This window comes from Hypomesus nipponensis, chromosome 19, assembly GCF_054491055.1.
Source record: "Hypomesus nipponensis isolate SF chromosome 19, ASM5449105v1, whole genome shotgun sequence".
NCBI lineage: Eukaryota > Metazoa > Chordata > Actinopteri > Osmeriformes > Osmeridae > Hypomesus > Hypomesus nipponensis.
The window spans coordinates 20272501-20277500 of NC_140379.1; the positions used below are offsets into that span (position 1 = coordinate 20272501).

General features: G+C 46.5%; 6 non-coding genes and 10 pseudogenes across 6 annotated transcripts in view; all 16 read right to left on the bottom strand.

The window, feature by feature from the left end:
* Positions 1 to 62, bottom strand: part of LOC146249537 (5S ribosomal RNA) — a 119-nt gene extending 57 nt beyond the window's left edge. The window contains exon 1 of the ribosomal RNA XR_014732735.1: positions 1 to 62. This exon is cut by the window's left edge and continues 57 nt beyond it. This is a non-coding gene — a ribosomal RNA (5S ribosomal RNA).
* A 170-nt stretch (positions 63 to 232) lies between these two features.
* LOC146249538 (5S ribosomal RNA) lies at positions 233 to 351 on the bottom strand (annotated as a pseudogene).
* A 172-nt stretch (positions 352 to 523) lies between these two features.
* Positions 524 to 632, bottom strand: LOC146249539 (5S ribosomal RNA; annotated as a pseudogene).
* A 166-nt stretch (positions 633 to 798) lies between these two features.
* On the bottom strand, positions 799 to 917 carry LOC146249540 (5S ribosomal RNA; annotated as a pseudogene).
* A 279-nt stretch (positions 918 to 1196) lies between these two features.
* On the bottom strand, positions 1197 to 1315 carry LOC146249541 (5S ribosomal RNA; annotated as a pseudogene).
* A 176-nt stretch (positions 1316 to 1491) lies between these two features.
* On the bottom strand, positions 1492 to 1610 carry LOC146249542 (5S ribosomal RNA; annotated as a pseudogene).
* Positions 1611 to 1774: 164 nt separating this feature from the next.
* On the bottom strand, positions 1775 to 1893 carry LOC146249543 (5S ribosomal RNA). The gene has a single exon (XR_014733678.1). It is a non-coding gene; the product is annotated as a 5S ribosomal RNA (ribosomal RNA).
* A 285-nt stretch (positions 1894 to 2178) lies between these two features.
* On the bottom strand, positions 2179 to 2297 carry LOC146249544 (5S ribosomal RNA). Its single transcript, XR_014732736.1, has one exon. It is a non-coding gene; the product is annotated as a 5S ribosomal RNA (ribosomal RNA).
* A 174-nt stretch (positions 2298 to 2471) lies between these two features.
* On the bottom strand, positions 2472 to 2590 carry LOC146249545 (5S ribosomal RNA; annotated as a pseudogene).
* Positions 2591 to 2762: 172 nt separating this feature from the next.
* LOC146249546 (5S ribosomal RNA) lies at positions 2763 to 2871 on the bottom strand (annotated as a pseudogene).
* Positions 2872 to 3037: 166 nt separating this feature from the next.
* On the bottom strand, positions 3038 to 3156 carry LOC146249547 (5S ribosomal RNA). Its single transcript, XR_014734038.1, has one exon. It is a non-coding gene; the product is annotated as a 5S ribosomal RNA (ribosomal RNA).
* A 329-nt stretch (positions 3157 to 3485) lies between these two features.
* LOC146249548 (5S ribosomal RNA) lies at positions 3486 to 3604 on the bottom strand (annotated as a pseudogene).
* A 279-nt stretch (positions 3605 to 3883) lies between these two features.
* Positions 3884 to 4002, bottom strand: LOC146249549 (5S ribosomal RNA; annotated as a pseudogene).
* A 176-nt stretch (positions 4003 to 4178) lies between these two features.
* LOC146249550 (5S ribosomal RNA) lies at positions 4179 to 4297 on the bottom strand (annotated as a pseudogene).
* Positions 4298 to 4461: 164 nt separating this feature from the next.
* LOC146249551 (5S ribosomal RNA) lies at positions 4462 to 4580 on the bottom strand. The gene has a single exon (XR_014733679.1). It is a non-coding gene; the product is annotated as a 5S ribosomal RNA (ribosomal RNA).
* Positions 4581 to 4871: 291 nt separating this feature from the next.
* Positions 4872 to 4990, bottom strand: LOC146249552 (5S ribosomal RNA). Its single transcript, XR_014732738.1, has one exon. It is a non-coding gene; the product is annotated as a 5S ribosomal RNA (ribosomal RNA).
* Positions 4991 to 5000: the final 10 nt, after the last annotated feature.

The window sequence follows — 5000 nt, forward strand, 5'->3', positions numbered from 1 at the left end:
ACCCTGCTTAGCTTCCGAGATCAGACGAGATCGGGCGTTGCCAGGCTGGTATGGCCGTACGAAATAAGTTGACAACCATAGGCTACTTATCCATATACAGATTTGGCAATTGACAATGCAAGGTGGTCTCTCTCTCTCTCTCGTGTCAAAATGAAAACAGCTTCCAGCCCCTTTCATGAAGGACTACTTGTGCATATTGCAAGATTTCAGTTTCTAAGTGAATGAGCAAAAGAGCATACAGCACCTGGTATACCCAGGCGGTCTCCCATCCAAGTACTAACCAGACCCGACCCTGCTTAGCTTCCGAGATCAGACGAGATTGGGCGTTGCCAGGCTGGTATGGCCGTACGAAATAAGTTGACAACCATAGGCTACTTATCCATATACAGATTTAGCAATTGACAATGCAAGGTAGTCTCTCTCTCTCTCTCTCGTGTCAAAATGAAAACAGCTTCCAGCCCCTTTCATGAAGGACTACTTGTGCATATTGCAAGATTTCAGTTTCTAAGTGAATGAGCAAAAGAGCATACAGCACCTGGTATTCCCAGGCGGTCTCCCATCCAAGTACTAACCAGGCCCGACCCTGCTTAGCTTCCGAGATCAGGCGTTGCCAGGCTGGTATGGCCGTACGAAATAAGTTGACAACCATAGGCTACTTATCCATATACAGATTTAGCAATTGACAATGCAAGGTGGTCTCTCTCTCTCGTGTCAAAATGAAAACAGCTTCCAGCCCCTTTCATGAAGGACTACTTGTGCATATTGCAACATTTCAGTTTCTAAGTGAATGAGCAAAAGAGCATACAGCACCTGGTATTCCAAGGCGGTCTCCCATCCAAGTACTAACCAGGCCCGACCCTGCTTAGCTTCCGAGATCAGACGAGATCGGGCGTTGCCAGGCTGGTGTGGCCGTACAAAATAAGTTGACAACCAAAGGCTACTTATCCATATACAGATTTGGCATTTGACAATGCAAGGTGGTCTCTCTCTCTCTCTCTCTCTCTCTCTCTCTCTCGTGTCGTACGAAATAAGTTGACAACCATAGGCTACTTATCCATATACAGATTTGGCAATTGACAATGCAAGGTGGTCTCTCTCTCTCTCTCGTGTCATAATGAAAACAGCTTCCAGCCCCTTTCATGAAGGACTACTTGTGTATATTGCAAGATTTCAGTTTCTAAGTGAATGAGCAAAAGAGCATACAGCACCTGGTATTTCCAGGCGGTCTCCCATCCAAGTACTAACCAGGCCTGACCCTGCTTAGCTTCCGAGATCAGACGAGATCAGGCGTTACCAGGCTGGTTTGGCCGTACGAAATAAGTTGACAACCATAGGCTACTTATCCATATACAGATTTGGCATTTGACAATGCAAGGTGGTCTCTCTCTCTCTCTCTCTCTCGTGTCAAAATGAAAACTGCTTCCAGCCCCTTTCATGAAGGACTACTTGTGCATATTGCAACATTTCAGTTTCTAAGTGAATGAGCAAAAGAGCATACAGCACCTGGTATTCCCAGGCGGTCTCCCGTCCAAGTACTAACCAGGCCCGACCCTGCTTAGCTTCCGAGATCAGACGAGATCGGGCGTTGCCAGGCTGGTATGGCCTTACGAAATAAGTTAACAACCATAGGCTACTTATCCATATACAGATTTGGCAATTGACAATGCAAGGTGGTCTCTCTCTCTCTCTCTCATGTCAAAATGAAAACTGCTTCCAGCCCCTTTCATGAAGGACTACTTGTGCATATTGCAACATTTCAGTTTCTAAGTGAATGAGCATACAGCACCTGGTATTCCCAGGCGGTCTCCCATCCAAGTACTAACCAGGCCCGACCCTGCTTAGCTTCCGAGATCAGACGAGATCGGGCGTTGCCAGGCTGGTGTGGCCGTACGAAATAAGTTGACAACCATAGGCTACTTATCCATATACAGATTTGGCATTTGACAATGCAAGGTGGTCTCTCTCTCTCTCTCTCTCTCTCTCTCTCGTGACGTACGAAATAAGTTGACAACCATAGGCTACTTATCCATATACAGATTTGGCAATTGACAATGCAAGGTGGTCTCTCTCTCTCTCTCTCTCTCTCTCGTGTCAAAATGAAAACTGCTTCCAGCCCCTTTCATGAAGGACTACTTGTGCATATTACAACATTTCAGTTTCTAAGTGAATGAGCAAAAGAGCATACAGCACCTGGTATTCCCAGGCGGTCTCCCATCCAAGTACTAACCAGGCCCGACCCTGCTTAGCTTCCGAGATCAGACGAGATCGGGCGTTGCCAGGCTGGTATGGCCGTACGAAATAAGTTGACAACCATAGGCTACTTATCCATATACAGATTTGGCAATTGACAATGCAAGGTGGTCTCTCTCTCTCTCTCTCTCGTGTCAAAATGAAAACAGCTTCCAGCCCCTTTCATGAAGGACTACTTGTGCATATTGCAAGATTTCAGTTTCTAAGTGAATGAGCAAAAGAGCATACAGCACCTGGTATACCCAGGCGGTCTCCCATCCAAGTACTAACCAGACCCGACCCTGCTTAGCTTCCGAGATCAGACGAGATTGGGCGTTGCCAGGCTGGTATGGCCGTACGAAATAAGTTGACAACCATAGGCTACTTATCCATATACAGATTTAGCAATTGACAATGCAAGGTAGTCTCTCTCTCTCTCTCTCGTGTCAAAATGAAAACAGCTTCCAGCCCCTTTCATGAAGGACTACTTGTGCATATTGCAAGATTTCAGTTTCTAAGTGAATGAGCAAAAGAGCATACAGCACCTGGTATTCCCAGGCGGTCTCCCATCCAAGTACTAACCAGGCCCGACCCTGCTTAGCTTCCGAGATCAGGCGTTGCCAGGCTGGTATGGCCGTACGAAATAAGTTGACAACCATAGGCTACTTATCCATATACAGATTTAGCAATTGACAATGCAAGGTGGTCTCTCTCTCTCGTGTCAAAATGAAAACAGCTTCCAGCCCCTTTCATGAAGGACTACTTGTGCATATTGCAACATTTCAGTTTCTAAGTGAATGAGCAAAAGAGCATACAGCACCTGGTATTCCCAGGCGGTCTCCCATCCAAGTACTAACCAGGCCCGACCCTGCTTAGCTTCCGAGATCAGACGAGATCGGGCGTTGCCAGGCTGGTGTGGCCGTACAAAATAAGTTGACAACCAAAGGCTACTTATCCATATACAGATTTGGCATTTGACAATGCAAGGTGGTCTCTCTCTCTCTCTCTCTCTCTCTCTCTCTCTCTCTCTCTCTCTCTCTCTCTCTCTCTCTCTCTCTCTCTCTCTCTCTCTCTCGTGTCGTACGAAATAAGTTGACAACCATAGGCTACTTATCCATATACAGATTTGGCAATTGACAATGCAAGGTGGTCTCTCTCTCTCTCTCGTGTCATAATGAAAACAGCTTCCAGCCCCTTTCATGAAGGACTACTTGTGCATATTGCAACATTTCAGTTTCTAAGTGAATGAGCAAAAGAGCATACAGCACCTGGTATTCCAAGGCGGTCTCCCATCCAAGTACTAACCAGGCCCGACCCTGCTTAGCTTCCGAGATCAGACGAGATCGGGCGTTGCCAGGCTGGTGTGGCCGTACAAAATAAGTTGACAACCAAAGGCTACTTATCCATATACAGATTTGGCATTTGACAATGCAAGGTGGTCTCTCTCTCTCTCTCTCTCTCTCTCTCTCTCTCGTGTCGTACGAAATAAGTTGACAACCATAGGCTACTTATCCATATACAGATTTGGCAATTGACAATGCAAGGTGGTCTCTCTCTCTCTCTCGTGTCATAATGAAAACAGCTTCCAGCCCCTTTCATGAAGGACTACTTGTGTATATTGCAAGATTTCAGTTTCTAAGTGAATGAGCAAAAGAGCATACAGCACCTGGTATTTCCAGGCGGTCTCCCATCCAAGTACTAACCAGGCCTGACCCTGCTTAGCTTCCGAGATCAGACGAGATCAGGCGTTACCAGGCTGGTTTGGCCGTACGAAATAAGTTGACAACCATAGGCTACTTATCCATATACAGATTTGGCATTTGACAATGCAAGGTGGTCTCTCTCTCTCTCTCTCTCTCGTGTCAAAATGAAAACTGCTTCCAGCCCCTTTCATGAAGGACTACTTGTGCATATTGCAACATTTCAGTTTCTAAGTGAATGAGCAAAAGAGCATACAGCACCTGGTATTCCCAGGCGGTCTCCCGTCCAAGTACTAACCAGGCCCGACCCTGCTTAGCTTCCGAGATCAGACGAGATCGGGCGTTGCCAGGCTGGTATGGCCTTACGAAATAAGTTAACAACCATAGGCTACTTATCCATATACAGATTTGGCAATTGACAATGCAAGGTGGTCTCTCTCTCTCTCTCTCATGTCAAAATGAAAACTGCTTCCAGCCCCTTTCATGAAGGACTACTTGTGCATATTGCAACATTTCAGTTTCTAAGTGAATAAGCATACAGCACCTGGTATTCCCAGGCGGTCTCCCATCCAAGTACTAACCAGGCCCGACCCTGCTTAGCTTCCGAGATCAGACGAGATCGGGCGTTGCCAGGCTGGTGTGGCCGTACGAAATAAGTTGACAACCATAGGCTACTTATCCATATACAGATTTTGCATTTGACAATGCAAGGTGGTCTCTCTCTCTCTCTCTCTCTCTCTCTCTCTCGTGTCGTACGAAATAAGTTGACAACCATAGGCTACTTATCCATATACAGATTTGGCAATTGACAATGCAAGGTGGTCTCTCTCTCTCTCTCTCTCTCTCTCTCTCGTGTCAAAATGAAAACTGCTTCCAGCCCCTTTCATGAAGGACTACTTGTGCATATTACAACATTTCAGTTTCTAAGTGAATGAGCAAAAGAGCATACAGCACCTGGTATTCCCAGGCGGTCTCCCATCCAAGTACTAACCAGGCCCGACCCTGCTTAGCTTCCGAGATCAGACGAGATCGGGCGTTGCCAGGCTGGTATGGCCGTACGAAATAAGTTGA